This window comes from Carassius carassius, chromosome 6 (genome assembly GCF_963082965.1).
Source record: "Carassius carassius chromosome 6, fCarCar2.1, whole genome shotgun sequence".
Lineage (NCBI taxonomy): Eukaryota > Metazoa > Chordata > Actinopteri > Cypriniformes > Cyprinidae > Carassius > Carassius carassius.
This window is the reverse complement of record NC_081760.1, coordinates 38,014,196-38,027,168: the sequence shown is the minus strand read 5'-3', so window position 1 is coordinate 38,027,168 and position 12,973 is coordinate 38,014,196. Positions and strand designations below refer to the sequence as shown.

Sequence of the window (12,973 nt, the reverse complement as noted above, 5' to 3'; positions counted from 1 at the left end):
TTAGGCTAAACCTTTACTATCTCTTTTAATATAATCACTTTCTTATAAACTATATTTGAGTTTTAAAAATCCACATGATTACATAGCCTACCATTATATCAGCCTCTGGAGTCTGATGGACAAGGAACCTTGACGTCGCTCCCTCCTGCGCCCGCAGCCTCTCACTCCTCTTGTGATTATCGCCTGATGCGTGCTGCTTAATATCACACACTCCGCCGTGACAAACAGAAGAAACACGATGGCAAATGGTACAATTGGCCTTGTATTAATTGTCCCTCATGCATTCCAGCCACGGGTAGTCATTTTCCCATTCAATTCTATACTTTTATGCTCTTTTCTTTTTCTCCTTCTTCTTGTTCCAAGATGTTAAAACGCTACACTGATCATAGACAAATGGGGAGAAATAAGTAGGCCTGTCTACAGTACCGTCAGGGTTTTTTTTTTTTAACATAGCCTACAAATGTCTTCGTTCATAGTCTGACATATTTATTAGAAGCTATGTGTGTGTCTGTCATGGATTTGCACTGAATTGATTCTCAAAAATATGTAACAAAGTGCGTTCCATATCAGTTCAATACGGAACAAGACTTTTATGTGTCAAATATGGAACGGTTGGCAACCCAGTAGGCTGCTCCGAGCTCTCTCTTGTATTTCGGCGCATAATCACTCATTGTAACGTTAGTCTTTGCCTCGCGATGTATTTTTCACTGCGTGAGTGAGAACATGATGTGTGTGACATGAAGAGCTGTCTGGCTTGTCACACAGTAACTAAACGAGGCGGGTCTTTGCGAACGGTCACTTTAATATTAATGATAACAATTCCATGATAATGCATGGAATAGTCGGCAAAGCGCCACTAAATAACTGGCCTAATTTGTGGTGGGCATGGTAAGACTTTGGCAATAAGATGGCTAGTAGTCAATCTGCTCCACAGCCAATCAGAGGCCCCCTCTTTAGCCCCGCCTAGCCCTATTGTTAATGCGGCCGTGGTCACATGTATGGCTGCGATGTCAACAGAAGTCTCACAGAGATTCATAGAGGTTGTTTATCAGAGGTTTTAAGTGACAGTATCTGACTTCATTCATTTTGAACGCTTGGTGAATGAACTGAAATGGAGAGTCTTTCTCTCTTTGTCTCTGTTCCAAACCAGCAACAGCCTTAAGGAGCACCCATCATGACTAATGTAAACACACAAATATGCACATTATGCATAGATTAAATGTATTTAACTTCTTTTGGAGTAATGCACTGCAACACTCGATGACTGCCATTAAACAGCTTGGAATATCAAAGTCAGTTTTTAATATAACTCTGATTGTATTCATCTGAAAGATAAAGTCATATACACCTAGGATGCCTTGAGGGTGAGTAATTCATGGACTAATTTTCATTTTTGGGTGAACTAACACTTTAATTTGTATGAAGGAGTCTCAAGGTTGGTGCTGATTTTCAATTAAATCTGCAGAGGACTGAACATGAGAATAAAAAATAAAAAAAATATCCCATTGCTAAAAAGATCATGTTGTGATTGTGTGAGTACAAAGTGTTTCTGTCTTGCTGCTTAATTTGATTGAAAGATTGTTTGTCGTGCTGCAGACAACAAACAAATGTGCTTGAACATTTAAAAGGCAGGGAAAAACACTTCCTATCTTCTGCTGTTGAAGTCCATGTAAATTCACCTGTCACTCCTTACTACAAACTATTCAAATTAGACACAGACCTATTAAAGTTGTCAAAGATCATTATTTTGTGTACTGGTGTAATAGAACACGTTGGTATGCTTTAATGTTAAAAAACATGATTTTTTCCACATCACTGTAAAAAGTGATTCTCTATATTTATTCAATAAAATTGTGTCAAAAATTTACAAGCAATATTATTAATTAAATTTAACACATTTTAATTAAGTAGAAATAATCATTCAAAATGAGTAGAATAACATGAAAAAATAAGTAAAATTTACACAAAAATATTTTAGTAGTTGGCGATCATGAAACATCCTGTGAAAACATTATATGCATGCACATGACATCAGCCTTTTTACAAATTCAGATTTTTGTTGCTTACATAAATATGATACAGGCATCATGTTCAAAAGGCTGTGTCTTAAGGCCCCCAAAACAGAATTATAGAAGACACCTAAAGTTCACAAACAGAATCAAAGGGTAAATTATAGGTTACCATTATAGTGGTCAGTGTTTGCTTTAGTTGTGCTCTTGACCCTTGATGGTTTAACATTACTTTTTGTGTTGCTGTTGTAACTCAGTTATAACAGCTAGCAAGCTAAGAAAAAAGATGATTAGGTGGTGATGGTTATGCTTTTACATAATCTTTATTTTACCTGAATATCTGAACTCATTCAGAGCCTGATCTCTGAGTTACATTAACATTCATTATAGCAGCCTTGTGATTCAACAATAAAAGGCCTGGAGTTTTCAGTGTAATTGTGAGTTTAAGTATTCTGATTGAGAGAGGGGAACTTTCTTTTGGCAGACAGTGACATCAAGAACCAGCGTATTAATCTCAGGAATGGTGACAAACAGCATATTTAGACTAACTGTAAGAATCACAAAACAAGCTACTATAGAATTGTTGCTCATAATTTATTCATGCCGCAAAGCATGATGGGAGCCATACATGAGTTTTGATTGGTGGCACCCAGAATGCAGTGTAACATGCGTTTTGATTGTCACCATAGTTGAGGTTCTCAGGCTGATTCTTGATGTCTGTGTGCCTAAATGAAATTTTTTCATTAACAAGGTTTTGATCAGAGGTGCTTCTAAGAATTTCTCGGATAATGCTGAAAACACCTAAACTTATATTGTACAACCACAGGACACCTGTCATTGATAAGACACACCCAACTCAGATCAAATGATGATGCAAAAACAAGTAACACCATCTGATCTAATTTCCTTCTTGGCTTGTCTAGCTGCTGCATCACAACTAGCAACCAAAAAAAATCAGTTTAAAATTTTAAGGGTCAAGAGTCCAACTAAAGCAAACACTGACCACTACAATGGTAAGCAAATTAATTCTTTTTTTTCCTTCAGTGATTTTGTTCGTGAACTATAGGTGTCTTCAATAACTCTGTTTTGGGGGCCTTAAGACACAGCCTTTTGAACATGCTGCCTTTATCATATCTATGTAAGCAACAAAAATGTGAATTTGTAAAAAGGCTGATGTCATGTGCATGCATATAATGTTTTCGAAGGGTGTTTCATGATCGCCAACTACTGGCCTGGCATGCATAACATAGTATTCTTTAGAATAGTGTTTTTTTGTTTGTTTGTTTTTTGTCCAATGAAATCAATATTTTTGTGTAAAATTTACTTATTTTTTTCATGTTATTCTACTCATTTTGAATGATTATTTCTACTTAATTAAAATGTGTTAAATTTAATTAATAATATTGCTTGTAAATTTTTGACACAATTTTATTGAATAAATATAGAGAATCACTTTATACAGTGTACTGTACATTTTTGTAGCTCCTCTATGCCCAGTCTTCCTAAAACATCCTAAAACATGAACATGAAAACACATCATATGACCCCTTTAAAATGGACAAATACATTTGTGGTCCACAATGTTTATTTTATTATTATTATTATTATTATTATTATTATTATTATTGTGACAAATAACTGGCTGCTCAGATCATGAAAACAATACATTTTGATATTTAGCATTCAAATTGACGTATGGGTCTAAACTCATTGTCCAATATGGATCTGCCTGGTGCTACTGCCTGCTCTTGGCTTCATCGAGCTGCTACATGCCAGTCGTTATTTAGCAGGTCATTAGCAGAATGGGTTTTTCATCCAGAGATTGTCTAAACAAATCTCAGATGTCGCAGGTTGTTTTGGAGAAGAGTTCACAGTAGTTGATGCCACAAGAGAGGCTTCTGAATCAGTGTGTGCGCAGCCATGTGTCATTTGCATACAGTTTGGTCAGATGCATATTTTCTGCAAATTCTCGTCACGTGAGACCAGTGGATTGGCTGGACTGTGCTGCCTCACATGCTGAAGCACCTACATGCAAATCTGATAACACAAAGTAGATTGTTTAAGATTGTAGAATGTTTCCACACAAACTCAAACTCAATTCATTTTGCTGGTCAAGTTATGGGTTGTGAGAACAGCAAAGAATTGTGTGAGAGCTGCAAGGACAACTGCATCACTGAATGCACGTGTCACTGTCATCAACGTCATCAAAGCAGCATGCTGGATGTGTGTGAGATTTGTGAAGTATGTACGGACAGTTTTCCTGGATGTTGTGATATTGTAGAAGTGTGTATGGAGTGTTGTTCAGACTGGTGAGTCGTGTTGTTTCTTTTGGTTACTGCTTTTTACAATCTGGTCTTTAATTTCTTTTTAAATATGATAATATAATTTATGTTCATTATAAAAACAAAAGCAAAATGCCTTACATATGGTCCTTTAACGAGTGACCTCTAACAATTTGTTTTCTGGTCCTCTTCTTAATCATTATGTTGAGTTTGCCTTTAAATATATCTTGCTAAATATATTTTAAGAAGCAAAATTGTGTAAGATAATAAGAAATAGAATATATATATTATTATTCAGTCAAAATAATAATTACATAAATACGTAGGCCTACATACTCTCATATATATATATATATATATATATATATATATATATATATATATATATATATATATATATATATATATATATATATATATTCAATGATTCAATATCAATAACTGATTCTGTTTTTGTCTCAAGTGTTTAATATGTCCGAAATAAATGGATTTCTGGAGATGAAGCAGTCAGGAGTGGAGAGCATCACATAACATAAAGCCAATAACACTGCAATCTTATGTAATGATTGTTAAATATCACAAAGACAATTTTATATTGTGTGCTATGGTTGAATGTATTTAATGTTGAATGTATTATTTAATGTTTTAGTTATTCACAAATTTACTGTACTTATTGTAATCTGGAGATGATGAATTTTTGTTCAGCCAGCACTGCAGCAGGTTAAAGCATTTACATGACCTTTAAAAGCCTGATTTCAGATCAGTTCAGTGGTGCTGGGAACTAAAGCTCCAACACTGCACAGCCGACGGCAGTTTAACTGCACTGCACCTTAAGTTGACACATTTGACTAATTAATTAAGTTTTGTTTTTCAATGTTTTTAATTTTTCACATTTCTTTTTTTTTATAAATTGTAAAGCTTATTTTTTATATACATTATCAAATGAGGTTTCTGACTGTAAACATAATAAATAGCTATATTTTAAAGCAGATCTTGCATGACGTCACTACACTAACATTAATCCTGGTTTCAGAACAACATTTGGAGTATGAGAAGGGTCTGCGGTGCACTTTAACTCTCTGTATGATCGACTGATTTTGAATGATCAGCGCATGACCTTATCAACTTATCACCAAATTTTTATTTTATGTTTTAGCCATTTCATTTCCCCAAAAAACTAGAAACTGGACAAATGGAAACTTTCTACATGTAAAAACACCAAGGGAAACAGGTTGTGGAGAAGATAAGATAGTAAATCTGTTATATTAATAGAATATAATATCATGAAAATTTGACATGTTTTGTAAGTGCTATAATCAGTCCCCGGTGCATCTACAACATGATAAAGAACATCCCAGTAAAAAAAAAAATAAATAAAAAAATAAAAATAAAAAATTTGTAAGCTTTTCTCTGCAAGCATGTAAAAAAAAAAAAAAACACTTAAATTTCACTCACCCGTGACATAGAAAGGGGATCAATCTCTTGCTCATTTTGACATTTTTTTTTTAGTCAGTCTTTATCTTGAGAAAAAAAATGTTTAGTATTTTGAATCTTTCATAGTTTTAGTCTAGTTTTACTCGACAAAAAGTCATTGCATTTTTGTCAACTTTTAGTCAAACTGCAGTAACCAACATTTTTTTTGGCAGTTTTTATTTATTTATTTTTTTATGTAGTCTTCAAACAATAATAATCATTAATTCTTCTCTCTTTAGACCAAATCAATACATTTTATGAGAAACTTGAATCAAGGTTTGAATTTAGAAAAACTTGAATAAATGCTGACAATATACATGTTTGGGTGAATTATCCCTTTAACAATATAGTGAAAAGGGAGCAACTTCTAAAAACTGCTTATATAGTGCTGTACAGAGCCATAGAGAGAGAGAGTTGCGACAACGGAAGTTCGAAATGTTTGGTTGTCACGTGATTCATGTAGACTTCAGATAGTTCCAGGAAGTGCGTTGGCGGCCATTCAAACTGATGGAGTGACAAAACTGCGATTTCTGGTAATAAGGAGTCAATAAATGCATTTATTTTATATATTTATACAACACACCGACAAATGTATGTAGCATGAGTATGTAGTTATAGCTATGTTTTTTTTTAAATATCAAATCAGGTAATTTTTGAGGATTAGTGTTCAATTACCGTTATTTTAAAAACGTAACTTATTTCAGGCTAACGTTAAGTTGTATAAACACGGGTTGCGGTTGCCTTTTTACGTTACATATTGTTCTTTTTTTCACTGATCTCATGTTAACTAATGTCATATTGATGACTTTCAGATAGTACAGAGACAGGCTGGTGACAGTTGATTTTCAGCTTGCACTGCACTATACTATACTGTAGCAGCAGTAATTAGCATTTTAAGTAAATGTAAAATTAAGCTTATTGTTTACAATTCTTACAATTACATATATTAATATAATTATGTACATATTCATATACACAATATATTCAGGCATACTCGTATACAAACATGTACACTGCCATTCAAAAGTGATGCTGAAAATTCAGCTTGGCATTACATGAGTATATTACATTTTAAAATAGAAAACAGTTATTTTAAATTGTAATTATATATTACGAGATGACTTTTTCTATGTATTTTTATTGAAATAAATGCAATTAACTATTTACAGCAATTCATGAATACATTTTTAATAAATGTAATAGCATTCCAAGCATTTTGTATGTGTCCTTTCTTTCATGTTGTCCTTGCATAGTCTCCACCATGGTTTGCTGTGCTGCATGGGGATGCTCCACTCGGTCAGAGGAAGGTGTGCGAATGTATGGCTTCCCCGCTGACATGGAGAGGAGAAAATAATGGTTGGCTCAAGTCAGCAGGAGCAATCTAAATATAAATAAAAATTACAACAACAAAAAATTGTTAGGTAATTATACTTAAATTTATTTAAACCCAGGGAGCTGAGACATTGCAGGGAGTCATCAGTGTTACCTATAACTGTGCATTTAATATGTGGGTAGACAAAAAAAAAAAAAGTTGTGTGTGGAAACTAAACTCAAGTCACTCTGCAGGCACATTTTGACGAAAACCAATTTGTCATGACCAAACAATTAAAGAGTAGGCTGAGACCAGGTGCTATTCCGATAACCTTTGTGGTCAAAAAGAGGAGTGCCCCTGCTCCACGATGCACCCCTAGACCTGTAAACATACAGCAAATCGCTGCTGATTACAGCTATATTATTTCAGGTGATACATATATAATAAGTACAAACTCGTACTAGTTGAAGTAATATTTCTAATTTTGAAGTGATGTGATATTTTCAATATTTAAAATTAGCAATTCCATGTATTCTGCCTCGATCAGTTTCAAAGGTTGTGGAAAAAATGAATGAGGACACTTAGAGAAGGGAAAGTGACAGTGAAGAAATAGAGGACATGGCTAGAGAGGAGAGACAGAGACAGGTGACACTACTCAGTCAGCAGCCAGTCAGTCAGCAGTCAGTCTGCATTCCAGTGAACCATCAGCCAGTTACCTGGGTCTATTAAAAAAATTAAAGAGACAAGAAAAAAAATATCAAACAATGCAAAGGCAGCACTAAGAAAAATAAAGAATGAAAATGCAGCTTTAAAAAAAAAGGTCCCCTCAGCACTCCTGACCTGCATCCTCACTGATGCTCCATCACAGAACAGTCCAGTGGCACCACTAATCCTCCACCTACCAGCACCCACAGAATGTTACAGTATGTTACTTTTATACACTAACAAGTTTAAGTATATAATACAGTAGTATTATAATATAGATAGGTTATATAATATAGACAGGTAATAGTCAATGAATCACAATGACTAAAAACACTCCACCCATGTTTTTGCAAACTCAATTCACTCTAAATTTATATAAATAGGGAGCATTTTATAATTAAGGAATTAAATTATTTAATATGTGTAATAAGGAACAAACTTTATAACCTCATTTTACCACTTCCAGTTACCGCTGTCATACGCGGTCAAACGTTAATATTGAACTAATAGGCTATGTAACGTTAGCTAACTTTCCCCACCCAGCAAAAAAAAAATGTGTTTAAACTCCTTTTCTCTAATTCCAAACACGATGGATGAAACTGAATTAAGAGAACAGATTTTACAATTAATAGGGTGTTTGTTCTAACTTTATTCAGCTACAATCCTAGCCTAATCTGTTAGTTATCTGATAACATCCCTTAAATCTACTCATTTAATGAGTTATAATCAACTAGAAGGTTTTAACTTACAGTTTATTGTTATTAAGAATTACTAATAATTTACAATCATATTATTTAAACGTCTTACCTTTTAAAAGTGCGTCGCAAACGGTTTGTTCTGCTGCATCTCTACGGCGCGGCATCGGTTTGCTGCTACTTCCGGGAACTATTGAGAGGCTCCACGAGCCGCCATTGCTGTAAAAAAGCGTTCCATTGGAGTCAATGGAGTTGTCGCAACTCTCGCTCTATATGGCTCTGGTGCTGTATAGCGCAACTTAAACAGTTTCTCAAATATAATTTGTAAAAAAGCAGAATGAGACAAATATGAAAGAGATACAAATTAAACTCATTTTTCAGATACAGGTAACATCTTTTGTTTTTTAAACTAACATTAATGGCACAGATAGGTAGGACCTACATTCTTTGAGGTCCAAGTTACATCATTCCAACTGGGACACTATGCTTCGGTTGACGGTTTCTCTTTTGCCCAGTAACATCCATACACTATATATCCCAGCCACCCCTTTTCTCCATCCCCTCCCCTACAGTCTATAATTTTACACAGGTCCACTTCCCAGTACCCATCTTTCCCTTTCAATTTTTCTAGGGTCATTCTTACCCCAGAAGACCCTCCCTCCCATATTTTGTTCCTTTTTTGTCTTTTCATACCCACCATGTGATACCCCACAATTACTATGCAAGCTATAACCGCCACTCCCCATACACATACTGCCACATTTATTTTCCTCATTCTTGCACAATTACCACTATTTGTATGGTCTCTTTGTCATACACCCTCTCTAGGATGCTTCTAACCTTTGTAAAGTCCAGTCTGTCTAGCCCACAGCCTAATTTGGGAATGGCTAGTACTTCAATTTTGTCTTTGCTACACTGTTCCTCTAAATTTCTCAGGCAGCTTTCTAATGTTTCATAAGTGGGTAGGTCCCTACACCACAATTTGGTCACTAAATGGTAGATGTGTTTCCTACCATGCTCTGTTCTTATGCACTGACCTGGTCTGCTTACTGTTGCATTTAGCTGCTGGACTCCGTATTTTTCCCTAATCTGTCTGGCTACTCCTGCTCCTAATGCATAATCTGCGCTTATGTACTGGGCAATGGGTATGTCCTCGGGAATTTCCAACAAGTCCCCTTTCCTGAGTAAAAGTCTTGGGCTTGTTTTTGTTTCTGTCAGGGTTAGCTGGTTTGGAGCAGTGTTTATTATTTTAAGATTATTTTATTTTCTTGATTTTAGGACAAACACAGTGTCTGGAAATTACATTGAAATAACACGAGTCTAAATCTAATGCATCCTGAGAGTGTTGATTTGGTCCAGAAACAGTATAAATTGTCTAAATGAACCTTAAATGATGTTGAAATATTTCCACTGACCACTTTTGAACTAGTTTTTAACCTTTTAAGTTCTGTGAACGTCTAAATGGGACGTACAGAAGACGTCAAAAAAAGACGTCATAAAAACTTTCATTCTGGCTCCTCAGTGGACGTCTTTTCAACGTCTGCAAAGACATAAAAAGACGTCCACTGGACGTAACTTTGCACAGTGGGTAAGTTCACAAATAACCTAATAGAGTTGTTTTTGTGTTTGTCTAATTCTATTTTTTTTATAAGATGGGGAAACAATTGCATAAATGTGATGCATTGTTTAATTTGGTTTAGTATATAAGCATACATTAAATATGATTCAAATAAATGTTTTTTAGCTTTTTTAATTATCCTGATTTAGTTCTCTTAATTATTATGCAATTTATACAATAAACTTTATGTATTTTAAATAAATAAACTTTTTATTATTAATTAAGAATAATTACACTTTACATAAACTAATTACATAAACCCTGAGGATTATGCATTTAAAATAAATAGGTTTTATTATCCTAATGAAAATAAATCGTATAAAGTTTATTTGGTAGATTTGTGTTAAAATTATGAAAAAAATATAAATGGGAATTTGTTATGTAATAAAATTACATAAATCTTAAATTTTGGGTGAAATATTTCTGTGAGTGCAGTGGGAGGTGCGTGCTGTCACTTTCAGTGGTTCTGACCACCTGGGAGATGACCATTTTCGTTTTAGCTGTTTCAATCTTACCCACCGGTTGTCAGATATTTCCTTCAGGGCTGGATCTGTGCCAGAGGGGTCAGGCCAATTTTTCTGTGGGCAAAACATTTTAATAACCGCATTCACTTTAGTAGCAAAAGCAATTGGTGTGTCAGTTTGCCCCTCCGTACAGAGGGGAGCCCATGGGCCAGGAAATTGTCTGCCAGTTGTCAGTTCAAATGGTGTAAACCCTGTGGTTCTATTGATTGAGCATCTGACAGACATTAATGCCACAGGCAGAGCTTCAACCCAATTCATGTTAGTACATGCACATATTTTTGCCAATTTGTTTTTCAGTGTTAGGTTTAGCCTTTCCACCTTCCCCTGGCTTTGGGGGTGGTATACTGCCCCATACACATGTTTCAAACCCAATTGTTTTTCTACCATCTGCAGGTGTTCGTTTTTAAAGTGTGAGCCATTGTCAGACCTGATTGATTTTGGGAAACCATGTTTTGGAATATACTGATTAACCAGGCACTTCACCACAGACATGGCATCCTCCTTTCTGCATGGAGATGCTTCAGGCCACCCACTGAACTGGTCCACCATCACCAACAGGTACCTTTTCTTGTTCACTGGTATCAACATATCAGTAAAATCAATCACCACCGTGTGTCCTGGACCCCTGTCTGTGGGGAAGTGTCCAGCCTCAGGCCTAGCAGTAGGTCTCACATTGAAGTTTACACATGTCTCACAGTTAGCAATTGTATTAATGATCAAATGAGGCATAAAAGGGTGCCACCATGCCTTCATGCGTTTTGTCATGTCTTTCTCACTACTGTGTGCCAATGAGTGTGCTTCTGTCAATATGTGAACTGCTGTGTTTGCAGGTAGTACTTGTTGTCCATCAGGCCCTACCCAAAGCCCTGTGTCAGCCATTGTCGCTCCCTTGCTTACCCAACTGCTACGTTCCTCAGGAGAGGCTGACGTTTTTTCCTGTCTGATGTACTCAGTGGTTATTGCTGGTTCTAACTCCATTAGCTCATCTGTTGCTGTGACTACCATCTGCAATGTAAAGTATCCAGCTGCCTGTTTTGCTGCCTGGTCTGCTGCATCATTCCCTTTTGAGACACTGTCCTGACCTTTTGTATGTGCTGTACATTTTATGATAGCCAATTCTTTGGGTAGCATGATAGCCTCTAATAACTCAGAGGCTTCTTGTGAGTGTTTTATGGGTTTTCCTGTAGATGTTACAAACCCTACCCTGGCCCACCCGGTTAGTTCTATCGTTGCAGCTGTTACTGCATAAGCTGAGTCTGAGTAGATAACTGTTTTATCTGTGGCTATTCTCAATGCTGCTATAAGAGCCAACAATTCAGCCCTTTGTGCTGAAGGCCTGTCATGTAATTTTTCTGTAATCACTGTTGTAAATGTTCTTTCTGTTTGGCTAACCACTGCAAATCCTGCACACAGCACGTTCTGTTCTGTCCTGAAACAACATCCATCACAAAAAAGTGTCAATTCAGGGTTGTCTAAAGGGATGTCCCTCAAACCCTCCCTCACCTTGTCATCCGTCAAGGCCCTTGGGGCACATTCATGAGGCTCCCCCTCCCCCACCAGCTCAGCCATGTTTATTCCTTTGTGCTCATGTACAATGTTGGGGGCAGTTAGAATTTTGAGTAATTTGTTTTGTCTCTGTGCTGAAAAAGTAAATGCAGAGGAAGTAATGAAAGCCACCACAGAGTGGTTTGTCAGGATGTGTAGTGGGTGTCCCATCACCAGATGCTGTGTTTTTTCTATCATTTTAGCCAGCCCTGCCACAAATTGTGCGCAGGGTGCCTGTCTTTGCTCAGCTTTGCCCAAAGGAGCACTACAGTAACTCAGCACTCGCCTTTGTTGGCACTGTTTTTGATACAGCACCCCACTCACACTGTTCTTGGTGTTGCTTACATCTAGGTAGAAAGGTAATGCATGGTTGAAAGTTTGCAATGTGGCAGCAGCCATATCAGTCTTCAGATTTATGAAAACCTGTTCTTTCTGTACTGTCCACTGCAGTACAGCCTTACTGTTTTTTCATGCCTACTTCTTTCACCATTTCTCTTAATTCTGCTGTTTTTTCCGTGTAGTTGGGTAAGTAGTGTCTGCTGTAGCCTACCAGGCCTAGAAAAGAGAGCATGTCTTTCACATACACTGGTTTGGGGTGTGATAGTATAGCTTGTCTGGTGTCAGGGGTGAGCGCCGTGCCCTGTCTTCCCACTATTCTCCCTAGGAAGGTGACTTCAGGCCTACACACCTGTAGTTTGCTTTTGCTTACCTTTAGCCCCTCTTGGGCTAAAGTCGCCAGTACCCTCTCTGTATCTATCATACACGCTTCAGCAGATTTTGATGCAATCAGTAGATCATCTACATACTGAA

The 12,973-nt window shown here is 36.4% G+C and overlaps 1 protein-coding gene and 1 long non-coding RNA gene across 2 annotated transcripts in view; both read right to left on the bottom strand.

Moving 5' to 3' along the window:
* The window catches only part of LOC132142855 (complement C3-like), a 200,469-nt gene that overhangs the window by 75,667 nt on the left and 111,829 nt on the right, over nucleotides 1-12,973 (bottom strand). The gene's annotated exons all lie outside the window — the stretch shown is intronic.
* Nucleotides 7,732-8,757, bottom strand: LOC132142047 (uncharacterized). Its single transcript, XR_009434017.1, has 3 exons — nucleotides 8,589-8,757; nucleotides 7,917-7,974; nucleotides 7,732-7,798 (listed from the first exon to the last, which is right to left on the bottom strand). It is a non-coding gene; the product is annotated as an uncharacterized LOC132142047 (long non-coding RNA).